Source organism: Arvicanthis niloticus, unplaced genomic scaffold (genome assembly GCF_011762505.2).
Source record: "Arvicanthis niloticus isolate mArvNil1 unplaced genomic scaffold, mArvNil1.pat.X pat_scaffold_452_arrow_ctg1, whole genome shotgun sequence".
Lineage (NCBI taxonomy): Eukaryota > Metazoa > Chordata > Mammalia > Rodentia > Muridae > Arvicanthis > Arvicanthis niloticus.
The window spans coordinates 28,357-48,486 of NW_023046090.1; the positions used below are offsets into that span (position 1 = coordinate 28,357).

Below are 20,130 nucleotides of genomic sequence, written 5' to 3' on the forward strand. Positions count from 1 at the left end.
CCCCCCCCCCCCCCCCCCCCCCCCCCCCCCCCCCCCCCCCCCCCCCCCCCCCCCCCCCCCCCCCCCCCCCCCCCCCACCCCCCCCCCCCCCCCCCCCCCCCCCCCCCCCCCCCCCCCCCCCCCCCCCCCCCCCCCCCCCCCCCCCACCCCCCCCCCCCCCCCCCCCCCCCCCCCCCCCCCCCCCCCCCCCCCCCCCCCCCCCCCCCCCCCCCCCCCCCCCCCCCCCCCCCCCCCCCCCCCCCCCCCCCCCCCCCCCCCCCCCCCCCCCCCCCCCCCCCCCCCCCCCCCCCCCCCCCCCCCCCCCCCCCCCCCCCCCCCCCCCCCCCCCCCCCCCCCCCCCCCACCCCCCCCCCCCCCCCCCCCCCCCCCCCCCCCCCCCCCCCCCCCCCCCCCCCCCCCCCCCCCCCCCCCCCCCCCCCCCCCCCCCCCCCCCCCCCCCCCCCCCCCCCCCCCCCCCCCCCCCCCCCCCCCCCCCCCCCCCCCCCCCCCCCCCCCCCCCCCCCCCCCCCCCCCCCCCCCCCCCCCCCCCCCCCCCCCCCCCCCCCCCCCCCCCCCCCCCCCCCCCCCCCCCCCCCCCCCCCCCCCCCCCCCCCCCCCCCCCCCCCCCCCCCCCCCCCCCCCCCCCCCCCCCCCCCCCCCCCCCCCCCCCCCCCCCCCCCCCCCCCCCCCCCCCCCCCCCCCCCCCCCCCCCCCCCCCCCCCCCCACCCCCCCCCCCCCCCCCCCCCCCCCCCCCCCCCCCCCCCCCCCCCCCCCCCCCCCCCCCCCCCCCCCCCCCCCCCCCCCCCCCCCCCCCCCCCCCCCCCCCCCCCCCCCCCCCCCCCCCCCCCCCCCCCCCCCCCCCCCCCCCCCCCCCCCCCCCCCCCCCCCCCCCCCCCCCACCCCCCCCCCCCCCCCCCCCCCCCCCCCCCCCCCCCCCCCCCCCCCCCCCCCCCCCCCCCCCCCCCCCCCCCCCCCCCCCCCCCCCCCCCCACCCCCCCCCCCCCCCCCCCCCCCCCCCCCCCCCCCCCCCCCCCCCCCCCCCCCCCCCCCCCCCCCCCCCCCCCCCCCCCCCCCCCCCCCCCCCCCCCCCCCCCCCCCCCCCCCCCCCCCCCCCCCCCCCCCCCCCCCCCCCCCCCCCCCCCCCACCCCCCCCCCCCCCCCCCCCCCCCCCCCCCCCCCCCCCCCCCCCCCCCCCCCCCCCCCCCCCCCCCCCCCCCCCCCCCCCCCCCCCCCCCCCCCCCCCCCCCCCCCCCCCCCCCCCCCCCCCCCCCCCCCCCCCCCCCCCCCCCCCCCCCCCCCCCCCCCCCCCCCCCCCCCCCCCCCCCCCCCCCCCCCCCCCCACCCCCCCCCCCCCCCCCCCCCCCCCCCCCCCCCCCCCCCCCCCCCCCCCCCCCCCCCCCCCCCCCCCCCCCCCCCCCCCCCCCCCCCCCCCCCCCCCCCCCCCCCCCCCCCCCCCCCCCCCCCCCCCCCCCCCCCCCCCCCCCCCCCCCCCCCCCCCCCCCCCCCCCCCCCCCCCCCCCCCCCCCCCCCCCCCCCCCCCCCCCCCCCCCCCCCCCCCCCCCCCCCCCCCCCCCCCCCCCCCCCCCCCCCCCCCCCCCCCCCCCCCCCCCCCCCCCCCCCCCCCCCCCCCCCCCCCCCCCCCCCCCCCCCCCCCCCCCCCCCCCCCCCCCCCCCCCCCCCCCCCCCCCCCCCCCCCCCCCCCCCCCCCCCCCCCCCCCCCCCCCCCCCCCCCCCCCCCCCCCCCCCCCCCCCCCCCCCCCCCCCCCCCCCCCCCCCCCCCCCCCCCACCCCCCCCCCCCCCCCCCCCCCCCCCCCCCCCCCCCCCCCCCCCCCCCCCCCCCCCCCCCCCCCCCCCCCCCCCCCCCCCCCCCCCCCCCCCCCCCCCCCCCCCCCCCCCCCCCCCCCCCCCCCCCCCCCCCCCCCCCCCCCCCCCCCCACCCCCCCCCCCCCCCCCCCCCCCCCCCCCCCCCCCCCCCCCCCCCCCCCCCCCCCCCCCCCCCCCCCCCCCCCCCCCCCCCCCCCCCCCCCCCCCCCCCCCCCCCCCCCCCCCCCCCCCCCCCCCCCCCCCCCCCCCCCCCCCCCCCCCCCCCCCCCCCCCCCCCCCCCCCCCCCCCCCCCCCCCCCCCCCCCCCCCCCCCCCCCCCCCCCCCCCCCCCCCCCCCCCCCCCCCCCCCCCCCCCCCCCCCCCCCCCCCCCCCCCCCCCCCCCCCCCCCCCCCCCCCCCCCCCCCCCCCCCCCCCCCCCCCCCCCCCCCCCCCCCCCCCCCCCCCCCCCCCCCCCCCCCCCCCCCCCCCCCCCCCCCCCCCCCCCCCCCCCCCCCCCCCCCCCCCCCCCCCCCCCCCCCCCCCCCCCCCCCCCCCCCCCCCCCCCCCCCCCCCCCCCCCCCCCCCCCCCCCCCCCCCCCCCCCCCCCCCCCCCCCCCCCCCCCCCCCCCCCCCCCCCCCCCCCCCCCCCCCCCCCCCCCCCCCCCCCCCCCCCCCCCCCCCCCCCCCCCCCCCCCCCCCCCCCCCCCCCCCCCCCCCCCCCCCCCCCCACCCCCCCCCCCCCACCCCCCCCCCCCCCCCCCCCCCCCCCCCCCCCCCCCCCCCCCCCCCCCCCCCCCCCCCCCCCCCCCCCCCCCCCCCCCCCCCCCCCCCCCCCCCCCCCCCCCCCCCCCCCCCCCCCCCCCCCCCCCCCAGGTATTGGTATTATGCATATGCACTATATTGATTTGTGAAAGTTTTAGGGTTAAAATATTATATTTTCCTAGGCAGTCATACAATTGCACCTTTTAAAAGCTGTACTTTACTTGCTTATCACAAATATCCTCTTAATTTCTTATATTTTATTTTCTAATAATACATATCTTTATTACTTACTATTAAATGACATGTGTAGCTGTGACTGAAGTTACTATAGATATTTATGTGCAACTTTTTCTTTGTATATAAATATCAAAGAATTTAGGTAAAATGCAATGAGTTAATTTGATATTCAAAGTAAATTTTAGATCTTTAGGATATTGAGGTTAGAGTATAGATACAATGGTTATTTTAATGTCATCTAGAACAAGAATTTAAACTTTCTATAAAATTACCTTAAGATGGTCTGTAGACCTACATGTAAACATAAAGATGTTCTGATAATCGTGAGGAAAGTCAATGAGAGTCCAATCCAAGACAGTAGTGGTTGGTCACTGAGGGCAGTAAGAGATGAAACAATAGGTGGTATATTCACTATATAGATGCTAGATAGTTCATACTTGAAGCAAAAGAACAATATGAGTTTTATAAACTTGTCGAAATTGACATGCCTCTAAGAAGGTTCTTTAGGTGAATATGTCTGGTAGATAAGACAACATGTAGATTGTCAGTTCAAGAGAGAAGTCTGACATCAAAGTGTATATTTTAGAGCCTAGTGTGTGTGTGTGTGTGTGTGTGTTTTGCGCACGCGCACGTGTGTGTAGCAAGAATTAACAATGACATGGACAACTTTCATGAGTAAATAAAAGACTAATCAACAAAGACAATAATATGAATGAAATTAAGCACAAAAAAAGAAAATGACAAAAAAACAAACAAAAAACAACCATGAGTAGGGACTTCATTGTAATCTTTTAATAAATAGTAGTAGATATTTTGTTAAATAAAACAATTATGTGTAGGGAGAAGGCAGAATTTTTAATGAAGAGTATAATTGTAATTGTAATGTGGTAATAACAGAGAAATTATTAAGAGAGTTACTAATAAAGATAGTTGTAAAAATACAGCAAAAATCTAACATTAATAGTATTTGATTTTACATCTGTGGTACATTTAACTAAGTATATTTTTAAAACTACGATGCTAAAATACAATATCAAACCCTAAGCTTTATGCACCATAAACATTCAAAAACAATTTACTGAGTTGAATTAAACTGAGATTCTTTTAACATATAAATCATCATTTCCTGCCTTCTGGACTAAATGAGAGTTTTTGTGCATTTTTTTTAATGAAGGTCATCGAACATTATTTATTGGTGTTCATGTTCCCCTGGGTGGAAGAAAAAGCCATCGTCGTCACAGGCATCGTGGTCATAAGCACAGAAAGAGGGACAGAGAGAGAGATTCGGGACTAGAGGATGGAAGAGAGTCACCTTCTTTTGGTAAGCATGTTTTAAATAGATTATTCCCTCAATGCATCAACCACTGATTTGATGCCACCTACTCCCTTCTTATAAATATAAAGATATTCTTTGAGTATCTTTACTGATGTGTAAACCTAAGGTATACATCACTGGGACCACATTGGTTCCTGGGCAGTCTCTAAGTGATGTAATTTCCCATACATCATTTTGTCTGTTTCTTTAGTCGGACCAATCCTTTACTTTTAATTTCATTCTACAATGGCTCAAATTAAATACTCAGTCACATGCTGAAATTTATGTCATTTTCTAAACGTCATCATACTCAATTTGAGATTTGATATTCTGTATCGTGAAGATATGTGGTATTTCTATGCTGAAGGAAAGCGTCAAAGAAATATCCCAATGACTTAAATATTTTTCTTGCTTGGAAGAAGTTCAATGAATATATTATAAGACATTATTGCAAGTGCTTCAAAATTGTTCAGAATATACTTTCCAAAGATGTGTAGAATAAATCAAGAAAAATTCTAAGGAACAGGAGGTTTGTCTGCTGGGAATATGGGTATTTCACATCATTATAGTGGGATACAGGTCAGTGAAACCTGGAATAATTTAAGCTAAAATTTCTATGTCAGCATGGAGAAGCATTTGATGTTTAATACTCTTAAGAATTCTCTCACTCCAGTATATGGTCCACACTATCAGACATGATGCTACATATTATGTAATATGGGTTTTAAGATCCTAACTGTTCTAAAAGGAAAAGCCTTCTATATAGCTAAAGGTGATTATGCTTGTGTCACAAGGAAGTGACGACTGGCTTCAGTTCACCAGAGCTAGACATTGGAATGTGATTTGGTTTGCTTGTATAGTGGTTGCAGTGAGGATATTTGACTATATAAAGATCTTTTATAAAAACAAATGATGTTACATTACTTTAATTACTTTAAGTTTTATGTGTGTATGTACATGTTTGTATGTGAATCCATATGGGTACATATACATGTATGTGTGTATATGTTGGGGCCAGAAGTTGACATCAGATACTTTCCTTAGTTGCTATCACCTTCATCCATCCATCCCTCCCTTCCTCTTTCTTTCTTTCTTTCTTTCTTTCTTTCTTTCTTTCTTTCCTTCCTTCCTTCCTTCCTTCTTTCTTTCTTTCTTTTTTCTTTCTTGTCAGGGCCTCCTAGGGAGCTTCGCTGAGTCAGTTGACTGGCTGGCTAGTAAGCACCAGGGACCCTCTTCTCTCTACTTTCCTAAGGTGCTAGGCTTCAGACATGTGTTGCCAGCTCTATGGAGCTGCTAGGGATTTGAATTTCGGTTTCTGTGCTTGCTCAACGGACAGCTTACTGACTACCAAATTCCTTTCCCCCTTATGTCTGATATTATAATCAACAAATACAGTAGTTTTCCTGAAGCTGTAATCACATTTAATCCTTCTCTCTACTGTAATGAATGGAAGCTGCACAGTTTTGTGCCTCACTATGTTGACTATCATCCTTTGCTCACTTTGTAGACTTTAAACTTTTATCTTTAAGTGGGAATAGTAACGAGTATTTTAGAATGACCAGTTCGAAGCATGAACTTATAGTCAGTGAAAATATGAATGACAGTGAGAGAAATTCAGAAAAATTGATTTTTCCACTTCAGCCTCTCAAAGAATGTTACAAGAAATATGACAAGAATTATGTTAGTTACTACTGGCTTGTGGGGAGCCGACAGAAGGCAGATATCATCCTTGCAGCCATCTTGAGCCATATACCCTGATAAGAGATTTGATTACAATAGCCTACAACAGCTGAGCACACTCTGATAACATCTTGCTTTAGATACCCAGGATCTTCCCTTGGGTGTGTGACTTAAGGGTGTGACTTAGAGATCAGATTTAGAGACAAGACCTAAGGGCATGATTAAAAGTGTGACTTAGAGGCGTGGCTTAGAAGTGAGACATATAAAAGGCGAGAGGCAGACAGGAGAGTTCAGAACAATTTGGAGGAACTGAGAATCAGACACTTCAGAGAGTACCACTTGGAGTAGGAGTAGACATTAGACACTCGGAGGAGTACAACTTAGAGTACAACTTGGAGTACAACTTAGAGTACAACTTGGAGTACAACTTACAGTACAACTTGGTTACTTATTAGGCATTAGGTAGTAGACATTAGGCACTTAGCACTTGGAAGAAATAACTTGGAACTTGGAGGCACTAGGGACTAGGAACTCAAGACTTGGGACTTGGACTAGGAAGAGAGACTGAAGAATAAACGGGATTGAATCACACTCTGTCTGGTCTCCATTCCTCGCATCCGTCCTCACTTTCTCTCTTGCTGAACCCCAACCCACAGACCAGAGCTGCTTGGGGCAGTGCGGGCTCACAAGTTAGTCCCCAAGGCTTTTGGCAGCGCGGGTTCAAACACTGACAGAGCGATCCGAGACATTTTGGTCCCCCAAGCGTGGGCTAGAGCAATTCTCAACATTTTTGATGCCCAAGTGTGGGGCAGCTGGGGCCGCAACACTGTCTAATTTATAAGCAGTAGAAATAAATATAAAAACCCTATTAGTTATTTAAAATATAGTACACAAAGATATTGTATATATTAGCATGACCTTAAAATTAGATAGAGGACTTTTCTAGGCTTAGCTGAATTCATCAGCCATCTGACCTAATCCCAAAATCCCCTCTGCCTTTGCAAGTTCACTATCCTTATTCTTCTATGAAGGTGTGATGGCCTGTCTTCCTAAATGGAGTGTTTTTCCTGTTGAGTTTTTGAAGAACCAACTCTTTATTTAATTAACTATTTACTTGCTTTTTTGTTTTTTGTTCTGTTTGTGTCTCTTTCACTGATTTCATTTGTCAGTTTTATTTCTTGCTTGTTTTTTGATTATTTCTCTTTTGGGTGTTATTTCTTATAGTTCTAATGAGCTCGCTCCAATTTTATGCAGACATTAGTGCTATGAACTTGCATCTGAGAACTGCCTTCATTATGCCCCATAGGTTTGGGTATGTTGTTTTCATTTTCATCCAGTTCTAAAAAGTTCTAAAAAGTTCTTTATTTCTGTCTTGATCTTCCTTTCTTTCAATTGTGAATTGTTCAGTTTTCATGAGTTTGTAAACTTGCTGTTGTTTCTATTGTTGTTAATATCCAACTCTAATCCTTGGTCAAAGAGGACGGAAAGGGTTATTTCATAAGTGATTTGCTTTGTGTCCAAGAATGTGGTCAATTTTGGAGAGCATTCCAGTAACTGCTAAGAAGAATTTATATTCTTGGGTGTTTGGATGAACTAGATGTCTGAAGTTCTATTTAATTTATGAAAGATGTATTTAACTATAGCAGTTCTCTGTTTAGTTTTTGTCTAAATGATCTGTCTATTGGTGAGTGGGTTATTGAAGTAATTCCCTATCACTATGTGAGAGTCAACATGTGAGTTTAGCTGTGCTAGTGGTCTTTGTTGTTTTGCTTGTTTGTTTTATGAATTTGGATGCTATTGTGTTTTGTTCATAAATGATGAGAATTGAATTATTCTCTTGGTGGACTTTTTATAAGTATATAATGTCCTCTATCACTTCTGATTAGTTTTGGCTTGAAGTCTATTTAATCACATATTAGAATGGCCTCACCTGCTTGTTTTTTTTAGGTCTATTTGCTTAGAATATCTTTAGAATATCTTTCTCCATTCTTTTATCCTGAGTTGATATGTAGCCTTGATAGTGAAATGTGTTTCATGGATGCAGCAGAAAGATGGATCCTGTTTTCAAATCCAGTCTATTAGTCTATGTCTCTTCATTGGGGAATTAAAACTTTTAGTATAGAGAATTATTGGCAAGTAGTGTGTATTGATGTCTGTTACTTTCTTGCTATATTGTGGCTTTGCACCATTTTTTGATTTACAGTTTTGGGAGAGGTTATCTATTGTTTGTGTCTTCTTGTATGTGCCTCACCTCTTCTGACTGAAAGTTTCCTTTTAGCACCTCCTGTAGAGTTGGATTACTAGATAGAAGTTGCATAAAATTGGTTTTCTTGTGGAATTTTCTTTCCCTGTTGATTGTGATTGATAGATTTGCTGAGTGTAGTATTCTGGTCTGGCATCTGTGGTTTCTCAAAGCTTATATAACATTCATCCATCCAGGCCCTCTGGCTTTCTGTCCCCACTGAGAAAATATGTATTATCCCAAAGGGTCTATGTTTATATGTTGCATGGCTTTTCTCTTGCAGCTTTTAATACTGTTTCTTTGTTCTGAACATTTAGTGATTTGATTGTTTTATGTCATAGGAAATATATTTTCTGGTCCTGTTTACTTTGTGCTTTCTGTGATTACTGTAATTTGATAGGCAATTCCTTCAGATTGGTGAGGTTTTATTCTAGGATTTTGTTAAAAATATATGTGCTTTTCTCAGGCTTTTTCTTCTATCCCTATTGTTTGTAGGTTTATTTATTTTTCATGATGTTATAGATTTGTGTATAGATGTCTATATAGATGCTTTGTGCCCAGATTTTTTTAGATTTAACATTATGTTTGATTGAGCTATCCATTTCTTATATGTTTTTTTTCAATAACAGAGATTTTTCTCTTCTATTTCTTTTTATGTGTTTGTGAGGCTTCCCTCAGAGTAAGCCTCTTGCCTCTTATGTTTGAAATTCTAAGATTTTTGTGTCTAGTTTTATTTCAGTTTGGATTTTCTTTAGTGATTCTATTTATTGTTAAGTTCTACTTTTGTATCTTGAATTGTTTTCATTATTTCATACATTAAGGCATTTATTTGGTGTCCTTTAACATATTCATAATTTCAGTCTTGAAGTCCTTGTCTTGTGATTTTACCTATATTAAACTTCTCAGGCCCATGAGACTTGAACTTGAGAATTCTTCATGTTTCCCCTTATAAAGCATCAAAATGAGCCATACACATCCAAAGTACAAATCACAAAATAACTGAGAAATAAAAACCTCATATGATTGAATAAAGAGGATTTTCAAGTATAAAATAGTAGATCAGGTATTCAAAAGACTTCTAATGGAGGGATATTGTCTTGCTTTTTACATTCTTGTTTTTGCACTGCTGTCTGACATCTGGAGTTAGAATGTTTAAGGTGTGTCTTTGTATATTTATCTGTTCTTTTTTCCTGTAAGGTGGATGTGTTTTCCCTTCTTTGCTTTCTGTTGCCAGTCTCTGGATTCTAGAAAAATGTGGTGGCTGTTGGGTCCCTGGTAGAGAGCTTTTTTGACTCCCTGTCCAGTGCAACCATTTGGGGGTGGGGTGTCTCTTGCAGAAAGTGTTTCTTCATATTGGTGGCTGACACAAAGGAATAGAGATGGACTAGAAGAGAAGGCTGATGAGGTCTTTGGAAAGAGCTACATTGGGTCTCTAGCAAGATACTGAGTCCCAAAGAAATGAAAGTAGGATGGGAGGAGGGGTCCTACAGGCAAGCTACAGTAAGACAAAGAATGCATTTGAAGAGACAGCAATGAAGGGGCCAGGGGTACCTTGGTTGCCTATTTTAATTCTCTTAATGACTTGTCTCCAGATTCCGTGAAAGACTACTCAGAGGATAAAATCTTATTTTTTAGACAGATTTCTCTGTGTTATCTTGTTTACTTTCACTGCATGTTTTAGTCAATATAAACACAGATTTTTAATCTTATTTATACTGTATTTTATATCTTATTTATGCTATATTTGTGGCTGCAGTTTATATTTTAGTAGCCTATGACATGAGAGGCTACCAAAAAATGAAAAAAATACCAATCATTTAAGGAAAAATATTTATATCAATTGAGATTTTTTTCTTTTTCTGATAGTAGTATGATTTATATAATGTATAGTATGCTATTTTAAAGTATATAGTTTCAGCAGATACTAACACGCATTGTACAATACAGTTAGAATTTCTATTGGAACTTAATCTAAATTCTTTTAAAGATGTTATAATATTGCTGGGTATTCATGAAATGACTTTGATGAATAGCACATGATACCCATTTTCATGTTTTAGAATTAAAAGCAGAGACAAGAAGGCATATGTTATTTTGAACCCAAGTAAATGCTCTATTAATAAAATAGATTATATATTGATATTTTATGCTATTGTTATTTTTATTGTATCTTAGACAAGTCTTTTGAATACCTGATCTACTATTTTATACTCGAAAATCCTCTTTATTCAATCATATGAGGTTTTTATTTCTATTTTGTTATTTTGTGATTTGTACTTTGGATGTGTATGGCTCATTTTGATGCTTTATAAGGGGAAACATGAAGAATTCTCAAGTTCAAGTCTCATGTATTCAGCAAATTGAATTTTTAACTGTAGATACATGCATATTATTAATCTACCCAAATTGTAGATAAATAGTATGCTGGGATAAAAAATACTAAAGGAAAAAGGTTTAAAGTTATTGGGATTGTGGCAGTTTAAGGTATGCCTGCTGTGAGGTATGGTGCATGACAAGCAACTAACTGGAAGGTTGAACAGGCTCCTCTATACAAACAAAACCAGCTGTGTCACATACTTACACATATCCCATGGAAGTCTTGGCCTCATTTCTCAGTATAACCATGGAATTACAATTTATGTTATATTTATAGTTACTCACTATATTGTTTATTCTAAAGCAACAAGAAGTAGAAAACCAACTAGAAATAATGTACTTGGTGAGATCAGGTTTGAAAATATAAGATAACTATCTCTGAGATAGTATGCTTCAAGGATAAGATAGCACCAGGTCCTTATCTCAGATAAAGTAGTTAAGATATTCATGTGGCACACCATTATCTTTCCTTTTTTTTCTTTTTAAAAGGAATTTGTCAGTCTTGTTTTTTAGAAACATGCTTTATTGACTAAGTTAGCATCTTCTTTTGAAGTAGCGAATCATGAGATTTAGCCATTGACTCAATCATTGCTCATCTTACTTATAATGTAGTTTGACAGATTGTTTAAAAATATTTGCTAGTACAACATAAAAGAACACACATGGTATGCACTCACTGATAACTGGATGTTAGCCCAAACTTTTTCATAGACCACATGAAGCTCATGAAGAAGGAAGAACAAGTGTGGGTGCCTCGGTCCTACTTAGGAGTAACAAAATATTCCTTCTAAGGGAGCAAATATGGAGACAAAGTTTGGGACAGAAACTGAAGGAGGGGCCGTCTGGAGACCATTCCACCTGAGTATCCATCCCATGTGCATTCACCAAAGGTATATGCTGATGTGGATGTCAGGAAGTGCATGCTGACAGGAGCCTGATACAGCTGTCTCCTTAGAAGTCTGCCAGAGTCTGACATATTCAGAGGTGGATGCTCACAGCTAACCATTGAACTGATCAAGGGGTTCCCAATGGAGGAATTAGAGAGAAGACTGAAGGAGCTGAAAGGGTTTGTGGCCCCATGAGGAGGGCAACAATACCAACCAACCAGATTCCAAAAAAAATATTTGCTAGTAATATTTAGCAGTATTATTGATTTCTAAAAATAAAATACCTGTCCAATGTTCAAAACTAAAATGTAATGTAAATGTAATTTCTTTTTCTAACTTGTAATATATTGAACATGTAATATTGTATATGACATATTGCTGAATCTTCCTGAGAATAATGAGCACTTAAAAAAGATATGAATCTTTTGTAGTATTCTTGTGATCTGCGTTGTTTAACACCAATTAATATCAGTGCTTTATTGACTATACTATGACTCATATAAGAGATAGAATTTGAATATATGTGACCCACAGAAATTTATACATTCAAATCAGTTTTATCTCTTTTCACTTTATAGAATTAGTATAAGCAACTACTATATTCAATGAAATATAAAAAGTTTAAAGACTAATGTTTCATGAATATGGGGGAACCCTGAGCTACATGTAATGGTAACATCTATAATTCCAATGCCTGGAAGACTAACGTAGGAATCAGAAAGTCTAGTCTCATGTAACAGAATCAGAAAGTATAGTCTGAACTTGGTTTGACTGTGAAGTTGTCTCCCTTTCTATAGCTAGAGTTTGTGTAGGTAAGAGCCTATTAAAGTTGAAGAAAGAGAAGATGCTTTATAATTTCCCTACCTTGAACAACCTTTGCTTACTTCAAATACTCTATCATCTTCCCACCAGTTTTTGATTCCCGTAGATTTGTAGGGTATGAAATGAATCCAGTCCATGGGAACGAAGTAGCAGTGATGTTCTTTCTAAACTGAATTGTTATAAAATGATGCCACATTTTCTAGGTTTAGGTAAAAGAAAAAAACTGAGATTGTGCATTCTTTCTTAGAGAATATGTCACCATAATTTACAAAAGGCCAACTTCGACAGATCATGTACTGAGGGGGATGTATGCTATTGGCAGCTAATCACTCAGCAGAATTTAATCTGAGGGAGCAAAACTTAATTCTCTGGGAACAGTGAAAAGGGGTGAACATACACACACACACACACACACACACACACACACACACACACACACACACACTTGGTGGATCGAGCAAGGCTCTAACACCTTTATTTTCCTTCCATAGCTTATATCTCCCAGCAAAACCTCTCAAACAGTTTAAAAATTAGAATGTGATTACATTATATTTTTAAGTGAATAATTACAATAATTACAAGTGAAAAACAGCATTTTCCTCAATTCCTTTACATGATTAAACAATTTATGTATAATAGATGAAAAAGCAAATTATACCCAAGGATTAAGGTAAATATGTGTTTAAGTAACTTGTTATAGATTAACAAAGTATAAGCAAGCAATGTAGTTTTCTCAGCTAGGTATCTTACTGGCAAGCTTAAAAATTTGCAGTTACAAAGAAAGGATCAATTGTTTTATTATTTATCTTAAAAGGTAATCTTAAAAAGAAAATCTTAAAAGAATAACAAATCTAAAATTTTATGTAAAAAACCTCCTCATTTCTACTTTAAATCCTCTGGGCACACACCTACTCATTAACAATTTTTTATTAAATCATATCAGGAAACCAAGAGTAAAAATGAGCACAAGAAATTAATCATCAACTCAGCTTTAACAAGAAAGGCAAATCAGCTAGTGCTAGTTGGGCTGCTATTGTTATTGTTCCCAGACCTTAGAAAATCCCTCTCTCAACTATGAAGAGTGTGCCTTTCTGAATTTTAAATTGTTCCCCAAGAACTTCTACATCAAAGCCACTAACAAAACATCATAACTTAACTTTATTAGCAATGCCTATCCAAATTCTTTCTAAAGGTTGAATCATCAATCTGCTTCAGCAGCAATTCTTAACTAAATTTTCAGGGACACAGTTTGTAAATCCTTAATATTCTCTTACAACTTGCTTGGTGAGAAATATCTGTCAGTTTTTGGTGGTTTAGTTGAAAATTCATTGTATCACCTTATTACCCATAATTATGAATTAACATTAGTAGTAAGTAATCTTTCTTGTTCAGTTGTATTATACTCAAATAATATGAGAAACTGTTAAGATTCAACCAAAATAAAAATATTGTTAAGTCTGGGGGAGCCTGAAGACATGAATTTGAAGAATAATTGTCAATCTTATTATTTTATTACATCAAAAGATGGATTATCTGAATATTGACAACTTTTATGCATGGCAAGGAGAAAGAAGATGAAAATTTCTGTAATACTGAGATTCATCATGGTAAATAAACTGTTTGTGGATCTCTTCCTTAAATCATCAACTACTCTAGTCAGTAAAGTATATACTTCTTAGCAATAAAATTACACATTAAAATGGTAAATTACCAACTCACCTGTACTGTTACACTTGCTATGCTGACACAAGAAATATGTTTATCAATATATTTTTGACAACTCTTCAGAAAGGGCCCAAAAATACAGAATGATCATTGGGTATACAAACAAGAATATGTTCACTGAGGTTTAGAACCAATGTTTGTAAGAAGCTGTCTAACTAGTATATGAATGATAAGGAAACAGGAAGAGCACGGGAAATAATCTAGTTATGAGTTTGCTAATAAAATTTCTAGTTATGATTTAAATGGTGAAATTATCTAAATTGACTTTTTACAGCTAATCATTTTTCTGAAAATTCAGTTTATATTACAAGTGGAGAGAGGTTATTTGATTAGTTATCATTATAAAAAGTAACATCTACCTTTTTAGATCCCTGTCTTACAATTAGAAGCTATGTATACCCTAACCATTGACCATTCAGCCATCTGCATTTCTGATGTCTCACTTGTTTCTGAATTCTCTTCTGCTTTATTCCATTATACCATTTTTCCTACTAGATGGAAACTGTAAGAAGGCAGAGATTTTTCTCTTCTATTTCTCTAATTTACTGTATAGAATGGGATCTATAAAGAGAAAGACACTCATTATGTATTTGCTCAACATCAATTCTACTATCTAATGTCCATCAAATTTTTTAAAAATTCCCTTTTTTGCTCCCAAATTATTCCTTTTCTCTGTTCATTCTCCCAATGTTAAAATGTCTTCTGTCTCCATTCTTCGATTTTTGAATTATCAACCCTGCATTAGTTACTTTTTTGCTGTGTTAAAGCACCATGGCTGAAAGTGCCTTGCTAGAGTAAATTGTATCTTGTCTTCATAATGGTATGAGTGAGGTGGCAGCAGATGATCAGAGCAGGAGGTTGAACATTCACATCCTCAAAGGCAAATAAAACCCACAGTGCAGTCTGGAAGTGAGTGGGCAAGGCTGTAAACTCTCAAAACCCACCTACAGTGAAGTGCTTCTTCCATTAAGACTCCACCTCCTAAAAGTTTATAACCTCTCCAAATAGTGCCACCAACCAGGGACCAAGTTTTCAAATATATGAGCCTATGGGAGACATTTCTCATTTAAATCACTACACAACCACTGTAATAGAACTTCACTAGTTAAGAGCCACCAATGTCTCTATTTCTAGCCCGCCTCACTTTTCTAGAATCAGAGGGAGGTATAGGGTTTCCATTCAACAACATCTTATGCCCTTTTCGATCTTGCAAGATGCCTTTGTATACATTGTTTCACTGTGGTTTTTATTGTTCTTCCAAAGGCTTTTACAAACATGTAAGATGCTTAGGGTTTACACTATAGATTGGCAACTTTTTACCAAGGATGGAAAAGACCCCCCGAATGCCTCTGACATCCATTATAAGTATTACAGTGCCAGTTAAGGAATGTTTAGGAGCCCCTATATAATTACATAGTTAAACAAAAGAACAATACAGCAGGTATATTCATTGACATTTCCCATGAGCAAACAGTTTCATTCTGGGGTACTCCTCAGCATTTCCCTATGAAGTCTTGGGAGGGCTGGCTACTGCTCTTGGCTTGTCTTGGGATCCAAGGACTCACTTTAGTCCTCCATGGCTGCTGCTAGGATCTTAACTATAGTAGACGTTTGATCAGCACTGTGGTGTTTGTTTTCCCATCAGCTGCAGCTGGATTCTGAAAGGGTTGTAGGCCAAACAAAACATGTCATCCTCAGTACAGTTCCCACTATGTATGCTAGGGGATTAGCTCTTCACCTCTTCACCTTTTCTTCTACCAACTTTTTGCTCAGGGTTTAAAGCCTTCCAAAAACTCACTAATGGAATGTTTAGCCTTTCTGTTATTGTTCTTGAGAACTACTGAGCACAGATCTTGTCACATTTTCTTCCTTGCAGGCTGGATAGTCTGCTGTGTCTGCTCTTTTCTTTTGTTAACATTAGGCATATGCTTTAGAACTTCTGCACCATTTTTGTGGTGCTAGTCTGTCAAAGCCTTTCTTACATAGAGATCATGTCCCTCCACAGGGCTCAGCAAAGCCACTAAAGTTCCGTATTAGTTCCAACATCGCTGATGGATCAACCTTTTTCTTAACTCTCTTGTGAATCCAGTCTTATATGGCCTATTGATTCAGACACAGCCTTTGCATACCTAGTTTTCTCAGTAATGCCTTTCTTTGCTCTTGAAATGGTCATCAAACATTGCCTCAATCATATTTGTTTTATTCAGTAATATTTGCCTTTTCTCTTGAACCAGGCAGCAACACCGTCTCCCAACGCCTAGTGTCTCTCAGTAATGTTTGTATTTTATCATATGGTGGCTGTTCATAGGGGTTTCAGAAGGAGATAAACAAGTGTCCTTAATGGCTTGTATGAGCCACTATATCAAAGAATGCTGCCCCTCACTTTGCCTCGAGTAAGGCAGCCTTTGTTTCCAGGAGGAATGGCTAGTTAGTTGGTTTGCTCAGCTGCTTGCTTCCTCTGCACCAGTCCTCATGAGCTTTGCGGTGATCAGTCTTTCATTCCTCTTTTATGGTCTTTTCTAATTCAAGCAATCACATACTGGTTATTTCTTGTTTACTGTAGTTTCATGTAATGATCCGCTGATCCCATCTTAAGACTTCTATATGCAGGTTTATCAATTTGGCTTTGCTCTCTTCCTCCTTACCTTCTTATTTTCACCATGGGTTCCAAGGCTTTGGAAATGGAGCTTTAACACTTATTTAGTTTGTATCATTTGTTTTGTGAGATTTTATACATGCCTTCATTTGTGTCCATAAATTTATGTCTCATTATTCAATATGTTGGAGTCATTGTGGTTTTTCTTATTGTGAAATTATATATTATAGTGTATAACAATGATCTGAGTATAAACTTATACCCTGTAACCTGGCGATAATATGTCTCTAGTTCTTTTCTTTCTTTTTGGGTATTATGGGATATTTTCTTTGTAGATAAATCATGTCATCTATTATATAATTTTTCTTCCTACGCAGGTATATATATATATATATGGTTCAAAGTTATATTAGACAGTATTATGCTAAGATTGGTTGGATGCTCAGGTGAAGAACACAAGGAATGTGTTATTGGCATTGTGCCAAAGCATTGGCTGGGACATCTAAAGCCTGTAGCTATGATAAACAGATGTCCTTCTATATGATTTCTACAGATACCCCATCACAGAGGGTGCAGTTTATTCTTGGAACTGAGGATGATGACGAGGAGCACATTCCCCACGACCTTTTCACAGAACTGGATGAGATTTGCTGGCGGGAAGGGGAAGATGCCGAGTGGAGAGAAACAGCCAGGTAAAAATTCGGGCTGAAGGGTGAAAGAATAGTTTTATTTTATCTAGGTCATTAGAAGAATAGAGTCCCAGTGCATCGATTCTGCAAACATCTAGGGTTTTCTCAGCTTTCTGAATTTGCTCATCCGGCCTGGGTAGATCCTATAATGGTATATAGGTCAGAATGAAATCTGAAGGCAGTAATTAAACAGTGATGCAGAGCCAGCTACAGCTGCAGCCTTAAAGAGAAACAGTAACATGATTTGTGTACCAGCAACAAAACAATGGAAATCAAAAGTAATTTGTTTCTATCTTTTCAGCTGCTGACATATACCCAGATTGGTGTTATCATGTGGTAATTTTACTGTGGGCTTTTTTGAAAAAAGAAAAAACAGAAAGAGAATTTTGCTATAGTTCTCAATTTAATTTAGTGTTTGGTAAGGAATAAAAATATTTTATGTTGTTTTTCTAGCATAAGAATTCATTAAGTTGGGTGTTTTAAAAATATCTTTTACAAATATATTCTATCATTTATAATTAATATTTTAGTTGTGCCATATAAATATAAATTACTATAAAGTAAATTAAATTTTACCTTTCACTGATTTGTGCTTATTTACATTTATTCATTGATTTAATAATCATTTATGCAGTACCAATTAAATGATACGTAGAAACAGCAGCAGCAAAATCATTAGATCTTGCCTTCAATAATCTATAGTCTAGACAAAACCACATAGTCGTAAATGTTGTATAATGACTACTATGACTACGGTATGTAGAGTAATTGTAATGACCTAGGGTTGTCCTTGGTCTACTGTGATTCAAATTTTTATATGAATATGACTTACCTGGGATCTATCTAAAAATGTAGATTTAGTATATATTAGTCATACAGTCTTAAGTTTTGTATTTTTGTATCAGCAACATAAATTTATGCAATCATTTAAATTACATAATTGCTATATAACAACTTTATTTAGCCAATCTTGATCAAAATCCAGGGTTCTTCTCCAATAAAAAGTGCTATAATGATCAGTTTTTAAATCCAGCTTCCATTTGATGGTATGTCAAAGACTTCTAATTTGAGGGCCACATTCTCAATAGCAAGAAAAATTTCCACAAGGGTCAGTGATTTCTGGACAAGTGATTTCTGATCTGATTCTTTTTTTTTTTTTTTTTTTTACTTTTAATTTAATATATTTTGAGATTTTCATACATGGGTCTTGTATTTATATTATTATCACCCCTCTTTCCTTTCCAGTTTTTCCCTTGTCTTCTCCTCTCTCTCAGAATCATACCACCCCACACACTACAGTATATTCATATATATATATATATATATATATATATATATATATATATATATGTACAAGCTGATCAGTCTGTATAATGTTAATTATAATGTATATAACAACAATATGAAAGAATCCATGAATTGGACAGAGAACAAAGAGGGTATTTCAGAGGCTCCAGAGGGAGGAAAAGTGTGGTAGTTTGGATGAAAATTATTCCCCAATAGGCTCATGTATGTTAGGTTCTCAGTTAGTGGAACTGTGTGAAAGGGGTTAAGAGGTGTGGCTTTATTGGAGGAGATGTGTCACTGTGGGTGGGTTTTGAGCTTTCAAAAGCTCACACCAGGCCTAGTGGTTCACTCTCTGCTTGTTGCCTCTGCAACAGGACATAATGCTCTCAGCTACAGCTCTAGTGGCATGTTGCCGATTCCCACCATGATGATCATGGACTAAGCCTCTAAAACTCTTGTTTAGCCTCTAATTAAATGCTTTCTTCTATAAGAGTGGTCTTGGTCATGTTTTTTTTTTTTTTTTTCACAGCAATAGAATAGTAACTAAGACAAAAGGGAATAAGGAGAAATATATATATATATCTCAAAAAAGTCATGATTTTTAAATGAAAATAGATTTCCATAAAGCTGAGCTGTATGCTTCTGAGCTGACTCTTGATAATTGAGTTGGGAGTTAGTCAAACACAAAAGTAGAGGGCTTAGTATGCTCAGTAGAGGGAGAGGATGTGCTGAAGTATACAATTCAGAGATTACCATTTTGTTAATCTTTGTATTTCACATAGTAAGACAGCTCTAGTCAGATTGCTTTTGATGTTGAGATACTCCTTTGGGGCCTCATGGTGAAACAGAATTCTGAGACCCATAACACTTAATTGAATATTAAACTTAAGGCTGTAGTAGTTTGTCTTAATTCTATCTAACAGAGTTAGTGTTAAATGTTTAACCATGTTATTGATGAATGAATGGTAAAGGAGCAATACTGGTCCATTTAATGCTTATTGGATATTTTTAAAAAATTGGTTTATTTATTTACATTCCAGTTGTTGCCTCCCCTCAGTCCTCCCACCAATAGTTCCTCATCCTATTCCTCCTCTTTATCTCTGAGACTGTACTCTCCCCAATCAGTCCTCCCCCTTCCCTGGGGCCTCATGTCTCTAGAGGATTATTTACATCTTCTCTCACTGAGGCCAGACCAGGCAGACATCTGGTACTTATGTGCCAGGGGCCTGGGAACAGCCCATGTATGCTCCTGGTTGGTGGCTCAGTCTCTGGGATTCCTGCTATCTGGTTTAGTTGAGACTATTGGTCTTCCTATGGGTTCATTCTCCCTTTTAGTTTCAATCCTTCCTCTAATTCACCAAAGGAGTACTTCAGTCTAACGATTGGGTGTATTTGCTTTTGTCTCACTCAACTGCTGGTAGGAGCTCTCAGAGTACAGCCATGCCAGGCTCCTGTCTGTAAGCACATCAGAGCATAGTAGTGCCAACATTTGGTGTCCCCCCCATGAGATGGATCCCAAGCTGGGCCGGTCATTGGACCTCCTTTCTTTCTATCTATCTATCTATCTATCTATCTATCTATCACTTCTCCATTTTTGTCCCTGCAGTTCTTTTAGACAGGAAGAATTCTAGGTCAGGAATTTTGACTGTGAGTTAGTACTTCCACTTGAGTCCTTGTCTATCTACTAGAGGTGGACTGTTTGAGTTCCCTCTCCCCAATGTTGGGAA

The 20,130-nt window shown here is 43.6% G+C and overlaps 1 long non-coding RNA gene across 1 annotated transcript in view; it reads left to right on the top strand.

The window, feature by feature from the left end:
• Positions 1-3,954: 3,954 nt before the first annotated feature.
• The window catches only part of LOC117702101 (uncharacterized), a 40,927-nt gene continuing 24,751 nt past the window's right edge, over positions 3,955-20,130 (top strand). Inside the window, exons 1-2 of the long non-coding RNA XR_013108328.1 lie at positions 3,955-4,105; positions 16,981-17,119. This is a non-coding gene — a long non-coding RNA (uncharacterized LOC117702101). The remainder of the gene's footprint in view (positions 4,106-16,980; positions 17,120-20,130) is intronic.